We start from the raw sequence: 19,047 nt of genomic DNA, 5'->3' as shown, positions 1-19,047 counted from the left end.
CATTTTTTTATTTTTTATTTTGTTGCCTTTGCCCAATAAGACTCACCCAAAAATATATTTCTAAGACTGATGTCAAAGAGTTTATTTACTGCCTATGTTTTCATCTAGTCTTATGCTTTCATGTCTTACATTTAAGTCTTTAATCCATTTTGAGTTTATTTTTGTATATGGTGTAAGAAAATGGCCCAATTTTTCCAAGATCGTTTATTGAAAACTTTTCCCCATTGTATATTCTTTCCTCTTTTCTTGTAAATTTAATGGATTATATAAGCATGGGTTTATTTCTGGACTCTCTATTCTGTTCCATGGATCTCTTTGTCTGTTTTTGTGCCAGTTATATACCATTTTAATTACTAAAACTTTGTAGTATAGTTTGAAATCAGGGGGAGTGGGGTCTCCAACTTTAATTTTAGTTACTTCTGCTCTGGTCTTTATTATTTCCTTCCCTCTACTAACTTTGGGCTTTATTTGCTCTTGTTTTTCTAGTTCCCTTAGGTGTAAGTTTAGATTACTTGAGATTTGTCTTGTTTATTAATGTAGGCCTCTATTGCCACAAACTTTCCCCTTAGAAAGGGTTTTTATTGTGTCCTATAGATTTTGAAATATTGTTCCCATTTTCATTTGTTTCAGGGTATTTTCTGATTTCTTCATTGACCCATTGGCTGTTTAGTAGCCTGCTGTTCAGCCTCCCACATGTATTTTTTTCAATGTTTCTCTCATAAGTGATTTCTGGTTTCTTACTATAGTGGTAGGAGAAGATGCTTAATATGATTTCAATCTTCTTAAATTTATTAAGACTTGTTTTGTGGCCTAACATGTGATGCATCCTGCAGAATGTTCATGTGCACTTGAAAAAGAATATGTATTCTGGTTTTGCATGGAATGTTCTACACATATTTAGTAAGTCCCTGTAGTCTAATATATCACTTAGGCCAATGTTTCCTTGTTGCTTTTGTCTGGATAATCTATCCATTGATGTAATTGAAGTATTTAAATTCCCCTACAATTATTGTATTATTGTAATCTCTCCATTTATGTTTGTTAACATTTCCTGTATGTATTCAGTGCTCCTATGTTGAGTGCATAGATATTCACAAGTGTTATATACTCTTGTTGGATTGGTCCCTTTATCATTTTGTCTTACCCTTGTTTCTTGTATAGTCTTTGTTTTAAAGTCTATTTTGTCTAAATATTGCTACTCTAGCTTTTTTTCATTTCTGTTTGCATAGAATATCTTTTTCCATCCCTTCATTTTTAGTCTTTGTGTATTTAGATCTGAAATGAGTCTCTTGTATGCTGCATATGTGTGGGTCTTGTTTTTTTAGTCCATTCAGCCACCTTATGACTTTTGAATGGAGCACTCAGTCCATTTACATTTAAAGTAATTATTGATTCATGTGTGCTTATTGTCATTTTGTTTTCATACTAGCTTTACAAGTGATTGGTCTACTACCTTTACTATATATGTTTGCCTTTATTAGTGAGATGTTTTTCTTTCATATGTTTTCTTATTTCTAGTTTGGGCCTTTTATTTTCTGCTTAAATAATTCCTTTAATATTTCTTGGAATTCCAGTTTAGTGGTTTTAGCTTTTGCTTTTCTGGGAAACAATCTCTCCTTCAATTCTGAATGATAACCTTGTAGGGTAGAGTATTCTTGGTTGTAGGTTCTTTTCCTTTCATTGCATAGAATATGTTGTGCCACTCCCTTCTGCCCTGCAACGTTTCTGCTGAAAAATCAGCTGACTGTCTTATGGGAGTTCTCTTATACATAACTAGTTGTTTTTCTTGTTTTTAAGATTCTCTCTTTATCTTTAACTTTTGACATTTTAATTATTACATTCCTTGGTATGGGTCTCTTTGGATTTATCTTGTTTGAGACTATCCTTGCTTCCTGGATTTGGATATCTGTTTACTTCACCAGTTTTCAACCATTATTTCTTCAAATAGGTTTTCTGTCACTTTCTCTCTCTTTTCTCCTTCCAGGACCCCTGTGATGCAAATATTACTATGCCTGATGTTGTCCCAGAGTTCCCTTTTGCTATTGTCATTCTTTTTTCATTTTGCTGTTCCTGTTGGGTGATTTCCACTATCTTGTCTTCCTGATAACTGATATATTCTTCTGCATCATCTGATCTGCTGTTAATCCCCTCTAATGTATTTTTCATTTTAGTCATATTCTTCAGTTCTGATTATTCCTTTTTTCATTATTTATCTCTTTGTTGAAGTTCTCATTGAGTTGACCCACTGTTCTGCAGAGTTTGATGAGCATCTTTACGGCTATTACTTTGAATTCTTTTTCTAGTAGACTGCTTACTTCCATTTCGTTTAGTTCTTTTCCTGTGATTTTTGTCTTGTTATTTTTACTTGGAACATAGTTTTTTTGTCTCTTTGCTTCTATGTATTAGGTAGTTCAGCTGAATCTCCTGGTCTTGAAAAAGTGCCCTTATATAGAAGGTGTCCTGTGGGCACATTGGTGCAATCCCCCCCCCCCCACCCGGTCACCAGAACCAAGTGCTCCACAAGTGTTCCCTGTGTGGACAAGTGTGACCTCCTGTTGTCGCTGGGCCACAATTGCTATGGATGCACTGGCAGGCGAGGCTGGTCCTTGGCCCAGCTGGCTGTGAGGCCTGGCCACAACTATTGTGGGTATGCTAGTGTGCAGGGCAGCCCCGCCCCCCACACCCCCACACCCCCCCAGTGCAGCTGACTGGTGGGTTTGACTGTAACTGCTACTGGCATGCTGGTGTTTAGGATGGGCCTCCAATGTGGCTGGCTGTGAAGCCCAACTTCAACTGTTGCAGACATACTACTGTCACTGGTGCTGACTGAGGCTGCCCACCAGGTATTGTGAGGCAGGGGCTGCTTTGAGGGGATACCAGTGATGACTGAGGCCACCCACCAGACATAGCAGGGCAGGGGCCACTTTGGAGGGGTGCCAGCATGTTGGGTCCTCTGGGATATACCACTGTGGGGTAAACAGTGTTAGCAAGGTCAATGAAGAATATCAGAGATGGTGCATGCCAGGGTCAGACCAGATAGGTGGAAGGAGAGTAAAGAAAGAAAGAAAGAAAAACAACAACAACAAAAAATAGCATGGCACCCAATAGCACTTCTGTCCCTGGAGAAAGTTTAAATCAATCCCTGCCCCTCTAGCACATACTCTAAAATTAGTCAATGTATCACCTTCACATATAACCCAGGTGCTTTTCAAACTGCTGCCTCTATTCTGGGACTTGGAAAGAGCATGATGTTGGTTTACTACAGTCCTTTGGTTCTCCCAGATGTAAGCCCTGCTGGTTTTCAAAGCCAGATGTTATGGGGCTCCTCTTCCCAATGCACGTCCCCAGGCTGGGCTCGGATCCATCATCTCTAAGGGTGTGATATCCCTCCCACTTGTGGGTCACTACACAGGGTGTGGGGGGTCAGATGGGTCCTGACTAGGTTGAGTTTCTGCCCCTCCTATCTGTCTCAATGTGTTTCTTTCTTTTTTTTTTTTTTTTAATCCTTAGTTGTAGAAAATCTGTTCTGCGAGTCTTCTGGTCATTCTCAGAGATAGCTGTTCTATATATAGTTGTAGTTTTGGTGTCAGTGAGAGGAAGTGAGCTCAGGAGCTTCCTACTCTGCCATCTTGAACACAAATTCAGGATCCTTGCTCTTGAATACCAATTTAGCTTGTCTGCGAAATGTTGTTTCTTAGTGTTGGTGCACAGTTCTCACAACAAACGTGTGTTCAGATTGCAGTGTCACTGGCCCCACTCTTGTACGTGAGTCTCACATCTACCCTCCCCTAAATAACCCATTATTTACCCACTGATATGCAATGTGAGCTTTGTCATATGTCAAGACCCCGTGTATATAGGAACCTGTTTTGTGGCTCAACTTCTATTCCCATTATTAGCTCTCTCTGAACCAATGCTACAATAGCTTTAGAAAAAGTAGTTTCTCATTGTTAGTATATGTTACATACTCCTCACACCTTACATTAGTTATTTTTTTTCTTCAGGAGTGCTTGGCTTTTTAAAAGTGCTTTTCTCTTCTATTTAAATTTTAGAAGCATCTAGTGAATCCTCATTTAAAAAAAAGCAAACCTCTAGCATTTTGACTAAAATGTTACTGAATTTATACATCAAATTGGGGAAAATTTGACCTCATGATATTGACACTTTGTATTCATAAATATAGTTATGTGTCTTTATTTATTTAGGTTTTTAAAATGTTTTTCAATAAAGTTTATAACATTCCCCATACATGTCTTACATATGTATTTATAGGTTTATTGCTAGACATGTTATTTTATGGAATACAATTACAAATGATATCACTTTTAATCAATTTTTCCAACTATTACTGATCTTAAAAAATGTAATTAGTCAGGCACCACTTAACAATGGGGATACTTTTTGAGAATCATGTCATTAGTTGTTTTCATCATTGTGTGAACATCACAGAATGCACTGATACAAACCTGCATTGCTACACTCCTAGGCTATGTGGGATAGCCTATCACTCCTAGGCTACAAACCTGTACAGCATGTTACTGTACAAAATAACGTGAGACTGAATCAAGCACAAGAGAAAATGATGTGATCAAGAGACATGGCAAACACAAGATGTATAACACTGCTGCTGGTGCAACACCACATACTATTTTACAGCACACTTTCTTTTTTATAAGTAGAAAAAGTATACTCTAAAATAATGATAAGAAGTATAGTATGGTAAATACCATAGTATGGTAAAAACCAGTAGCATAGTTTATTGTCATTATCAAGTATTATGTACTGTACATAATTGCATGCACTATACTTTTGTATGACTGACAGTGCAGTAGGTTGGTTTACGCCAGCACCACCACAAACATGTGAGTATGCATTACTCTATGACGCTACAATGGCTATGAGGTCTCTAGGTGACAGGAATGTTTCAGATCTATTTTTAAGGGACCACTGTCTTATATGCAGTCTGTCATTGACGGAAACACCATTATGCAGTGCATGACTATATTATATGACATGTTCTGCTTCGTGTGTGAAAAAAAATCAATAGATGGTTTGTGATCTCTTGATTATACAGAAAATAATCAGCTTTTACTTTGTTATAGTTTTATATATTTGTTATCTACCTCACAAATAATGTTGAGTATATTAGATTCTCTCACATCCCATGCATGATATTCATTAGGCTGATCATCATATTAATACTAGTATCAGAATTTTGTTTTTATCCAGAGTATGTTTCACCAGTGCAACCATTCACAGAGTAGTACCTTTTCATTTTGCGGGGACAACATCCCTACTTAAAATCCAATTCTTATTTGGATATCTTCTATGTAGTGACATATCGGACCTATTACTGATATAGTTAAATAGCTATAGTGAATTAACTCATTGGGGTCATGTTTATATTTTTTATTGTAATCTACGTAACGATTTGGTTTAGTCAGTGTCTCCTTTAATTACTTTTGTCATAGTAGCTCCTTAAGAGGGATTGTACTTGAATTTCACAAGAGAGTATAATTTTTCTGATTTGACATTTTTATTGTACGGAATGAGTCCAGACCTACAGGAACACAATCAATTTCTTTAAAATGTTAAGTTCTTTCTTAACCTAAAATTTTAATGTTCCTTTCATTTTTTTTTTTAAAAGAGGGTTCTTGAAAAGATCCAACTAGTCAATTTTCTAGAGAATGTCAAGTGCCCTGTTTTAATTTACTGCTTCCATGCTCACTTCCTATTCTTCCAGCCATACACAAGCAAAGGGAACCTTTGTGTCATCTCAACAAATATAGTTTGAGAAATAAGATTTGGGGGAAACCTTGATGGTTTAAAGTCAAAGGATGGGCTCAAACTATCTTCTATTGCTTATAGGCAGGCAGCAACAACAACAAAAATTAAATAACCAATAACCCTTCTCTTTTCTCTCGTCTCAGATCTGTAGGCATTTGACTTTTTTTGGGTCCCAAAGCCTTTCTTTAGCTAATTCTGTTTTTATTGGTCAGTTCTTTCATTACTTTTATATAAACTAATTAGTGTAAGCCCTAGTCTAGACAGAAAATCAGCCAGAGTCCCTTCTATGCACCCCTATCTGACATCCCCATGTATCTCTAAAGGATACATATTAAAACTTCTTATCCCATTTATTAGAAATAAGAATAGAAATTAGAATTAGAAAAAATAATAAAGATTAGTGAAATATATAGTTTCTGCCTTTTCATATAAAATTTTTTTGCATCTAATATTATTTCACCTAGTTATATTATTGCACCTAATATTATTGCACCTAGTTATTATTTTTATTTCTTATTTCAAGCCTCCTTCATGTAGTCTTTATGGTCCATTTATAAACTAGGGGGCTAAAGATAGATACATAATGACATATAAGCCATGTTCTCTAACCAATCAGAGGGAAAAAATATATCTGATATCGTTTTCTCTACCATCTAATTATTTGTTAATAGGTTCCTTGATCTCTGAAAACCTAATCCAGCAAAGGAATAGAGGAACTCCATTATGTTTCCCTCTTTGCCACCATTCTGCATTTTATACCCCGTTTCATCAGGCAGAGCAGGAGAGAGGGACGTGTTATGTTATTTCTCTTAGGCCAGATGAAATAAACCTGGCAGCAGCAGATGTTAAATTGAAGCCTATGAAAAATCAACACTATCTTCTGTAAATGAAAATTTATGGAGGAAGACATGAGAAGTTGCCAATGGACGTAGACCACCAATGCAAGTTTATTCCCAGGAACATTTCACGCGGCCCCACCCTAAGAAATGGGGGTGGCAGGTAGTGACTGGCCCCAATGAACAGAAGGCTTCAACAGACCCCTCAGCCCAGTTCCACAGAACCCCACAGAAAGCCTTGTTCAGTGGACCTTTCCTAGGCATTTCAGACAGGAAAGCCCTGCCAACATGCATCTCCTTCATCAAGTGGGCTCCCTTCCAAATTTTCTAATTCAAGGAATTTGCCTACATGAAGAATACCCAGAACATCTATCCAGATAAGAGCTGCTGAAAATAATATGGTCTTTGACCCTTTCTGGTGATTCCTTTTTAGTCCCATTGTCACTCCTTTAACACTCAGCCCCTCCAGACTCTTTATTATTAAGTGCCTCATAATTACATATGTTGGTTTGTTTTCCATAATCTTTTCACTTGGAAGCACAGAGTGAGAGTGTCCATTTTGCATAAATCAAAGTTCTATATATTTGTTGCTTGTGGGTTTGAGGAATATAGGCACATATATCCCACTTATAATTTTTAAAGTTAAAAATATCATTTGAAGTTATTAGAATTTAAGGACTGTGAGCTCAGGGGTTGGAATTATTGCTTCACCTCTTCCCAGTTGTGTAATCTTGGGCAAACCACTTAACTTCTTTATGATTTAGTTTTCACATCTATAAAATGAGGATAATAATTATATGTACCACCCAGCTTTATTTTGATGATTAAATGTGTTAACACATGAAAAGCACCTGCTACAGGGCCTGGCCCATAATAAGATCTAAAAACACTTACCTGTTGTTTTTATAATCGTTTTGCTTGACTTGCATCATACATACATAATATAATACTGAGTCAAGTATTTTAAGATTCAGGATACAATGACTCACTAGGACTGCAAATCTCATATACATTGTGTCACACAGAGAAAATCTGAGCAAGCTCAAAGTTGGTTTTTGTTGTTGTTTTGTTTTGTTTATTTGTTGTTGTGTTTTTTTTTCTACCTAGGAATACATAGTCTCCCTGGAATAGGAAGGAAGACTCAAGTTCTCTTTAACCATGTAGGTGAATAAAATAGTATGAAGAAGTTCAGGACAAAATCAAGGGACAGGGTTATTCTCAATATGCCCAGTATTTGTGGGAAGCGTGTTTCAATAACAAGTATGATTATGTCCAATCACTCAAAAGGAATGATAATTATGTCACATGGTAGAGGTGCTAGTTATCACTGCAACAGCAATTGTATTACACTACATAAATGTATCAAATTAACATGTTAGACACCTTAAATTTACACAATGTTATATGTCAAACATATATATCAATTTCAAAAAAAAAATTTAAGTATGACAATGAACACTCTCCAGAGCATGTATGTCTGAAAAACAACAGTACAGAACTTTTCCTGGGTGAGGCATTGCTCTCGCCATCCCTGGTACTGCTTAGGAGAATTACGTTCAGAAGGGGTGTACCTACATCTCTTAAAAGGAAGTGGGAGAGGAAAGGGCAGCAGATGTTGGAACTGGATCTACAGTGGGAGTTATGATAGGAGAAGACATTGCTAGGAAGGTGTCCACACATTCTGACTCAGAAAAAATGGCATAAACAGCATAGAAGACAGAGGAGAGCTCAAGAAGCTGTTTCTTCATCGGCATTTTTTGGTATTTCCCTCAGATGAATTTTACCAGTTATGAAGAAACCTGCTGACTCCCCCACCTCCCCCACCTTCCTGCTCCACCCTCATTCTTACCAAGTCCATTTGCTTTGATACCTTCAGTTCCTGCCCATTCTTATTCTTTACTTACCAATTTCTTTGAACTTCAATTTTTGTATCAAGTCCCTTTGAGTTCTCATGCTTTATGTTGATAGGGGAAAAGAACTTGCACAGAAATATTCTCAAAGGTGTAAGTTAAGCCCCACTCCCCCTTATATATTTTTCCTGTTGGATCATAAATCATACTTGGACTTAAAAGACCTATTTTTAATTATGTCCTATTAATTTAGAACTTAGTGCATTCTCCTTGTTTGATTATCACATTCTGCTCTGTTCTTTCAGTGTCTTGCAGTCATACTCTTTCTCTTTTCCTCCTTTGTTTACTTAGATCTTGCTTTTCCCCCTGAGGGGAAAGCCTTCACAGAATTAGTGAGGCATCGCCAGCCAGGGACAAGATTTCTCAAACAGCATGGTGTACTTTTACCGGAGTTTGCCAGTACCATGCCTCTGCCTGACATGTAATTGTGAATTAAGTGTACTCTAAACTCCCCTGCTGCCACCAGCAGGGGACAGGAAGGGAGGACAGAAGCTCCTGCTCAAACTAGGTTTCATCTTCACAGATAAAAGCAGTAGTAGGAATTTGCCTATTAATACAGATGCAGGGTAGGAAGTGAATCCACGGTGCCAGGTTTTCCAGCAGTTAACTTTTCAGCTTGTTTCTTTCTCATCAACCTATGGAGTGGGAGTTTTGACTTTCGAGATCAGAATAGATGGTTCCACAGTGCTGCCTTTTCTCCACTTGTGAAAAAGAGGAAATGCATCTGAGCAAGAAGGACTCAGAACATATATCAGCTTTCTTGAATTGTAAATAAAAAAACAGAGAATCAATTGGCCACTGTGGCAGTTATAGGACTAGGAGAAATTATTTTTGTAATTCTCACAAAACTCCTGGTTTCTCTGGGACTGTCACTGTATTTAGCAAAAGTGATTGTGGGGGACTTTTCAATTTTGTATTTTGTTTTTAAGATGGTGGGTGCTCTGTTAAGGCCATCTCTATCCCAACAACTCAGAAATGTCTGTCATCTTAAAACTAGGCAATACTTCATTAGGGTGATTGCTTTACTTACAACTAAATATTTACCTCACTGAGTTTTTAAAAATCGGAAAAGTTCTGGGGATCTTGACTACGCATTCAAGAGCTCTTTAAATTATCTTCCAGCTTCTTCTCTACCTACTTCTCAACCTTAGCCAAACCAACTGACTTTCTTTCCCCATCAGCATTTTTTTAATGTTACATCCTTATCTTTTGTATTGCCTTCCAACTACTGCAAGATACTGGTCATTATTTAAAACCAAGTTGAAATCTGAAGTATGCAGTCACCGTTCTTGATCTTCTCAACTAGTAGCTATAATCACTCCCTTCTACGGCTTACTTAAAGAACTGCTAATCCTTACTACTTCCTGGTAGTTTCATATATTGTAAAAATTCACAAACTTTGGAATGCCTGTAAAATGCAGCTTCCTAGGTCCTATGCCCATGAATTTCTCAGACTCAATAAATCTGGGCTGAGATGAGATCCCGGTATATGCATTTTAACAAGCAACTAAAGGTATCTGCTACAGATCATGTGTAGACCATATTTTGAGGAGTTTCAACATAATGTTTTATATATCTGTTACTTTATAAATGTGTATATTTGATTTCCCCTGTTCAAGTATATGCTATGAAAGGGCAGGAATTACATTTTATACTGCTATTTATTTCACTCAGTTCTTAAATTTAAATAATATTAATAGGACTAATTTACATAGTTCCAACTCAATTTTTATGCTAAGTACAGTATTAGGAAGAGAGTTAATCTGTAAAGTCACTCAAAAGGAACAAATACAAATAACAGCAATATTGGGGTTTTCATAATAGAAAGAGGGCAAGCAGGTTCGAACCAATGGTTATAATTAAATATTGATTTACTTGGGGTCAGATATCTCCTCATATTTTGGTACACTTCCTTTTAGGGGACACCGAGGATTCTTTATTTTCTAAATGTCATTCCTTGTGGTAAAAGTGAGTACTGAAAACTGAAACCTAAAAATTATAAAGATGCCGTAGGACATCTTGTTGAACGGAAACCAATTTTCCTGGTGAGAAACTTGGTTTCATTTTTTATTTTATAAATGTTGGCTTAATACTGATTATATGTCATGGAAAAGCCCCACAACATTCACTACATCAAATGCTGTGAAAATTATCCAGCTCATATTATACCTCTAAGCACTTCACCAAAATGTAATAATTTCCTGAAACATAAAAGAAACTTTTCCTCGTCTTTATTTTTTGTCAAGTGAAAGCACTGTGTTAGGCCTTTAGTTTTCTTCAAAATTAGAGGCAGTGAATCGACTCGATTTCCTTTCACTGGCAGGAAAGCTGGGAGGCTCGTGCCATGCAGCCCTCTGGGATCACTGGTTCCAGTTTCCCAGGTGTCAATGGAGGCAAACCATCTCTGTGATCCAAATCATTGACTTAAAGAACCAGAAAATCCAATTTCTGGAAGGTTCAAGGAATATGTTTCTCTGATCTGGAAAGAATTGTGTCGATAACTTGGTAAAAATTGCTGTAAACTCTCTTCCATGGGAGATGGCTGCACAGCCTCCCTGAAGCCAAGGGGCAAGGCTTGTATGTCTATTCTTGGACCTAGAATCTTTCTCCCAGAGATTATCCACATGGGTAGTGCTTTCTTATTTAAGCGCATCACAACACAGTCCAGAGGTGCGGGTTAGTGGAAATACTGAAAAATGAATTATCATCCCATCTGCAAATAATCTGCCAACAAGAGGCATTTTATACACAACATATCTGCCCATGTGTCTGACATTACGTCTCTAGAGGTTAGCTGGTTTGACCTGATATTCCTTGAGGTTTTTTTTTTTTTTTTCTCTCACTGTCTACAGTGAAGATGCTCTTTGTTGAAAGGTCTGGCTGACTATTACACCTTCCCAGTTTCCTGTCTCTTAACATGGCTTAGTTCACACACTGCATCTTAAAAGACTGGGGGTCTACCTACTATACTTTGGGTCAGAGTAGACCTTGTATTGCCTTCCTTGGAGAGGGTCTCACTTTGGTTTTGTCATGCTCTTTAGGCTTCACAAGAAAGTGCTAAGCCTTTCAGCCAACTTCCTAGCAGATTGCCTGAGGCCTTATATTCCTGGTTCCATCTGCAGGTTAAAAGTTTGATGATAAAAGTCTTTGTTTTACATAGAAGGGGTTAGATACTAGGGTTTCTTTTCCAAGAGTGGTGCTCTATAGATGGGACTTTCTCTATTCTCATTTCTTCTTTTCTTCATCTCAGTTTCTTTTTATTTTTTCTCTCTTTCTTTCTCTCTCTCTCTCTCTCTCGCTCGCTCGCATTCTCTCTCTTTCAAATTTGGGACAAAGATTATTTTTGGTATGTCACTTAAGAAGCCAGAGTTATTCTCCTAATTCTTCAATTTTATAAATACATTAATTTTTATTTACTTTCTTATATACCATGTCCCTTATCCCCTACCACACATGTCTAGTACCTATTTTTCCCTAAGAATGTCATTTGGTGATCCTCATTTCTTTACTCTCTTTAGTATTACCCAATATCCATTCCCCAAATTAATTGTTCTAAGTCAATCATGATTATCCCATTTTTTCTTGCCAATGATTGGTTTAGAAAAGGGCATATGACCTAATAGTGGCCTATGAGATTTGAGAAGCCCAATGGGGGCTTCTGGGAAAGCACAATCTTGCAGACATTTTTTTCCACTTACCTGTCTATCAAATAATTTCACATTTTTAAAGTCTTCATAATTTTTCTTCACAAAAATTTCATACAGGAAGGGTAGCTAATTTGCTTAATTATTTAAACATTGAGCAATATGTTGCACCATTTAATTACTTTTAATTTTTCACTATTATATATATATTTTTAGAGATGTAGTCACGTCCTTCCTTGAAAATGTTATTCAAATTGTATGTATTACCAGAATTGAAATTAATAGGTCAAAAGTAGACAACTTTTATGTCTCTTGGTTTCCAAAAAGTTGCCATTGACCATTTAGAAACTTTCAGTCTGTCCACACATTTGAAAGCACCAGACATTACCCATTTTTGCTAATTTGTTTGAATTTGATGTTTTTTTTTTATTATTGGAAATTTGAACACTTTTTCCTCACACATTTGTTAGTTGAGTTTCTCTTTGGACACTTGTCTATTTCCTTTCTATAATTATTTATGGGGGACTTATTTAAATAAATATTGGGGAGCTTTTCATATAACACAGTTATTAGACTTTGTATTATTGGCTGCAGATATTATTTGCTTTCCCATTTGGGCTACATTTAATGTCATCAAATTTGTTTATCCTTCCTTCATAATTTCTTCTATTGTTTTTCAATATAGAGAGTCATCTCTCAAATCCCCCAAATCCAGTGAGTATTAAATTCCTCATCTGGTTTTCCTAACATTTTATTTTCATATTTAATTATTTTATCCATCCGGAATTGCTTTTGAGCAATATTCAGAGTTACAAGACTTGATTTATTGTTTTTTCCAAAATGCTAACCAGCCATTCAACTACCATTTACTGAATAATCCTTTGCTTCCCTGCTGCTTTGATAAAATAAATCTTATATATAATAAAGTCTGTTTCAGAGGACTCTCTTCTGCTCCATTTAGCTTTGCTTTGTAGTTCACAAGACACTTTAACATACATTATCTGATTTCATCCTTCCTACCCCACACTGATTGCCTGCGTCACCCCCTGCAGCTCCTCCTGCAATGCAAACATCAAACAATCTGACTTGTCCCATCTCCTTCTTATAGATGGAAAACAAAACCCTCAAAGGTGAAGCTACTTATTAACCAGCCCTCTTGGCTGTTTAGTACTGGGGAGAAATGGAAAATTTCAGTCTTTACTAGGCCTGTGCCCGGGGACACATCACCCCTGCAACTGGGGAAAATGTTGGTCACCATTTGTTTTGGCTTCAGGGGCATCTGTGATCCTCCTTCGTGGTTTCCCCAAACTATGAACCATTTTGTGCACACACATTCACCTTTCAGGATATTTTGGTAGCTTCTGCTCTTGTAGCAAAGGGCAAACAAGACGTGGATGCAGAAACAGCCGTCTGCCTCTGTGCTTCCCAGCCTGTGTGTATTTGGCACTGACTGAGAACTCTGCTTTCTGTCAGTGCATTTGTGCACTGACACATATTCTCCCATGATTAGATTAACGCTGGCAAAGCCAATATGAAAAACCCACACAGATTACCACTGTCACCCGCAGTAATTACATTTATTCATTTCCATTTAGCCAAGTTTTTACAAGCCGAGCAAGGGGCCAAATAAGCAATAAACACAGAGGCAAGAAATTAAAATGCTGATCTGTTTGCTGTGAAAACAATCAAACTATCATCTTTCTTTAGGCACCTCATTCATCATCGGATAGGGCCACACTGGTGAAATGGAGGTGGGGAGCCTAATGTTATTACATGTAAATTCACTAACATGAAATTACTGCCCCTGATGTGATTTTACTAATAAATTAGTTCATTTCTACCTTTTCGCTAGAGACTTTAGGGACCGTGGAGAATTGTACATGTGTCTCCTAATCTTGGCTGCTCTATTTCAGGCTGGCTAGCTGTTAAATTTCGATTTCTTTTCACTCCCTCCCATCTGATTCTTTAGTTTCCTTGCTATGCCTTATTGGATAAACATGCCATACAATTTGTTGTCTTCACATGTAGTTTGAAAATAAGCAGCTTAAGGACAAATTCCCTTTCGCGGGCAATGAGAACAGAATCGGGAAGCATTGTGAATATAATGGCTCTCGCAGCTAGTTGGCAGCTATTATTAATTCATTGTTGGGTGTGGTGGTTTTTCTCATTTCTGTATAAAATTTCAATCTGAAAACAGAATGGAGCCAAACTTTGCCATGTCAAGTAGCTATTGAAGCAAGGAAATCAATCTGCCAGCAGCTCCCGCGGCTTGCTTGCAACCCTACTGCTGGGTCTTCAAATAGCAGAGAGAGAACAGTGTAAGAGCAGCCAATGGCTCACAGAAGACAGATGTGGTGTCTCCTGGGATCTGCTCCCTCCCTGGCACTTGCACCATGCATCCCTTGCTTATTGTTAAGGGCCCATGTCTGCACTTAGAATACTTCATTTATTATTATTATTCTTTTGAGATTTCATTGGCTCTGCTGTTTTTCCCCATCCCAATATCACGATCCAGTTTTGCAAGATTATAAATGGTTCCTATGAAAATGACTTTGATGCTACCAGTGAAGGAACAGAGATGCTAAGACAACTGGAGAAGGAGGGAGACACACGTCTTTGGTGGGAACCTCCCTTCCCCCATCCCGTACTCCTCCTTCTGCCCTCAGATGGAGATTCTGTGAGATATGGCTCAATGCTAAGCCTTAGGGAAGTATAAAATATGCGCAATAGTATAGTCATGCTTTGTGTAGCAAAAAATGTATTAAAAAGAGTTTCTTTGATGCAGTGGTTCAGTGAAAATCCAAGGTTTAGAAATGGTAGACATTGCACATTACACCCACTTCACACAAGTTCATTAAAACAAGTCCCCTCATCCTCTCCCTGGAAATAGTGTTAATTAAATTGGAGTCTTAAGGAATAAACCAACACGACAAGGCAATAACTAACTTCCATACTCTTTGACTTGAATTTAACTTTATGGCATGCAAAGTTATACAAGGAGGGAAATTGTGCCTCTAATTATTTTTCCAGAAAAAAAATAAATGAGAGTAAGTACCTCTTTTTCTAGAATTATTAAGTAGTAGAACCTTCTATCTGATTGACTATTTTTATTAATGAGGGAAATATTTGAACTACTAATTTGAAAATAACCCCATCAATACATATCTATTGATCATTTACTGTGTACAGAACCCTTAGCTAAATGTTGTACCAAAAAACAAAAATAAATAATCTTGCTTTTCAGGATTTAAGATAATTAAGATTCTTTTAGTTCTTGGAGTTATCATAGTGACCCACACCTCATTGTATTTTTCTTTCATAGTTCTTACTGTGTGGTTTGCCATTATATTTTATTTGATTGATCATTTCCTTAATATTTATCTTCCCAGTTAGACTATATTCACCATTACAGCAGGGACTGTTTCAGGTTTTCTCATCAGTATATCCTCATTGAGCACATACTAAGTGTTAAATAAATAAATATTGACTAAATGAATGAAAAATTGAATTATACAGCCCTGTAGAAACAGATATAATGTAGAAGATTGCTTTAAATCAGTTTTGTTGCAAGAAGAATCACTTAATAAATATGGCCAAGAATTATCGAGAATTATTTATTGAGCATCTATTATGTGTTAGGTGCTCTTCTAAGTGCTGAGGATACAGCAGTGAATAAGACAGACAAAAACTTTTACCTATGCAGAGCTTACATTTTTAGTGAGTGGATAAAATGAGGAAAATGTTTCAAATCATGACCGATATTTTCTTATATTTTTAAATAAACCCCTACATTAGATTTTTAAAAAGATTTTTATTAAAATATAGGCAACAGAGTATTGTATTAATTTCAGTGGTACACAATAGTTAGTCACACTTATATATCTAAAGTGATCACCATGATAAATCTGGCAATCACCTGACATCATACCACACTATCACAATATTATTGACTAAATTTCCTATGCTGTATATTACATCCCAAAGACATATTTGTTTTATACCTGAAAATTTGAGCCTCTTAATTCCCCTTACCTTTACCCACCGTTTTTAATTTTTTTATAGTTGACATTCAATATTATTTTATATTAATTTTAGGTGTACAGCATAGTGGTTAGACATTTATGTAATTTAGGAAGTGATCTCTGACTAGTCTAGTACTGACCTGGCACTGTACATAGTTATTACTGTATCATTGACTATATTCCTTGTGCTTTACTTCTTCATGACTATTTTGTAACTACTAATTTGTATTTCTTAATCCCTTCACCTTTTTCACCCTGCCATCCAACCTTCCTCCCACCTATCACCCAATAAATGTAGTACCCATCTGACACCATACATACTGATTACGATATCATTGACTGTATTCCTTATGTTGTCATTTATATCCCCATGATGGCTGTGTCACAACTGCTTTGAACTTCCTAATCCCTTTACCTTTTTCACCCACCACTCCAATTCCCTTCCCATCTGGCAACCATCAAAATGTTCTCTGTATTTATGAGTTTGTTTCAGTTTTGCTTGTTTATTTTGTTCCTTATATTCCACTCATAAGTGAAATCATATGACATTTGTCTTCTCTGTCTGACTTACACTCAGCAAAATACTCTCTAAGTCTATCTGTATTGTTACAGAGAGCAAGAGTTCATTCTTTTCTAACAGAGTAATATTCTGTTGTACACATGTACCACCTCTTCTTTATCCATTCATCCATTCAGGGACACCCAGGCTGCCTTCATATCTTGGCCATTGTAAATAATGCTGCAATGAACATATGGATACATGTGTCCCCTCAAAGTAGCATTTTGGGTTTCTTCAGATAAATACTCTGAAGTGGGATTACTGGGTCCTTATTTGTCTCTTGTTATAGCCTTTGTTTTAAAGTCTGTTTTATCTGGTATAAGTATTGCTACCACAGTTTTTTGTTTGTTTATTTGTTTTCATTTTCATGAGATGTCTTTTTCCATCCTTTTACTTTCAGTCTCTGTGTGACTTTCAATCTGGAGTCTCTTGTAGGCAGCATATGTAAGGGTTTTGTTTTCTTGTCCATTCAGCCCGTCTTTTGATTGGAGCATTTAATCCACTTACATTGAAAGTAGTGTTGATATATATGTAGTCATTGCCATTTTATTATTCATATTTTTTACTTATTTATTTATTTATTTATTTATTTATTTACGTATTTTTGTCTTAAAGAAGTGCCTCTAAAATTCCTTACAATACTGGTTTGGTGGTGATGAACTCCTTTAGGTTTTTCTTGTCTGAGAAGCTCTTTATCTGTCCTTCAATTCTAAATGATAGCTTTGCTGAGCAGAGTAATCTTTGTTGTCGGTCCTTGCTTTTTATCACTTTGAATATTTCCTGCCAATCCCTTCTGGCCTGCAAAGTTTCTGTTGAGAAATCACCTGACAGTCTTTTGGAAATCCCTTATAAGTAACTAACTGCTTTTCTCGTGCTACTTTATTCTTTCTTTGTTCTTTGATTTTGACATTTTAAGTATGTCTTGGTGTGGGCCTATTGTGGGCCTTAGTTTGGGTTAATCTTTTTTGGGACTAAACCCCTATATTAGATACTGATTTTCTCTTTTGGGGCCAATATTTTTTTTTTCCATTTCAGCTTTCTTAGTGCAGCACTAAGTATAAGAAACTATATACATATATATATACATATATATATGTGTGTATATATATATATATATATATATATATATATATATATATGTACATATACATATGCACTTATATATGAAATATATGCTTTCACATGAATATGTAGGGATATAATGTTACATATACATATATGTATATATATTCTTGTAGTTAAGCGTCTCTGCAGCATTGCATACTCCTTTCTTTACTCCTTTCCATCCTGTATCTAATCCTAATTCCTCTATACTAGGTGGTGTTGAGAGTCCCTTCCTTTCTATTCTAGCTGACCATGTGCTTTCATGAACTTATCATCTGAGATGTGGACAATTACTGTGGTCTGACTATGTGTCAGACCACATAGTCAGGTTACATCATTGTCTGTTCACTATGTGTCTGCTTGGGTCTATTCTGGTGAAAGGAGCGACTTCACTGCCTGCTGAACTTTCTGTGCTCATTGCCATCTGCTTACTTTTGCTCCTGCTCTCTCCCATCTCTGTTTCTTCTCTCCTCTCTGGATTCACTGACACACCAGTGCTCTCTTCTATACTGCCTTCTATACAAAGTTATCTCTGGCCTAAGCACAAAATTACCTCTCTTTGCTCCAGGTTTATAGTTCATCTGGCAAATGATCATTTTGTTCTTGGGATGAGCACATGTTGTCATTTATATTTTTAACTCGATTACCTTTTTACACCTCTTTTGCACCTTGTTTTCTCTTTCTAATCAAAATTTGATCTCAGGTAAAATGTTTTAATATTGTCCACATTGCCTGCTCTATCTCTGTGCCTAGGATAACCACTCAACACATTTTTATTACGTGAATGAGCAGATGAATGAATGAAGTACTGAAATGTAGGTCCTTCTTCTGAAAATTTTCTATGGAAATTATCAAGTAAATTGACGTCATTCCACCTATACCAATAATCTCTTAGTCTTCCTTTTTACCTTCTCATATCTGCTTCAGAACCAAAAATGAAAGGAAGAACAATGCCATTTGCTAAATTCTCTGAAGTACTTAATATGGATGGAACAAGTGAACAGACAAAGATGTAATCACCTGCATTTTAAGCCTTCTCCAAATAACAAGGTTGTTGTTGTTTTTTCATGTTTTCTCTCCACATTAAATTTCTGAGCTTTGAATATTAATGTATCAACAACTATTATTGCTTTAGAAAGCATTACTCTTGAATGGGGGTAAAATGCACATGAGATAAAATTTGCC

This window comes from Rhinolophus sinicus, linkage group LG05 (genome assembly GCF_036562045.2).
Source record: "Rhinolophus sinicus isolate RSC01 linkage group LG05, ASM3656204v1, whole genome shotgun sequence".
NCBI classification, from domain to species: Eukaryota; Metazoa; Chordata; class Mammalia; order Chiroptera; family Rhinolophidae; genus Rhinolophus; species Rhinolophus sinicus.
Note: the sequence above shows the minus strand (reverse complement) of the source record.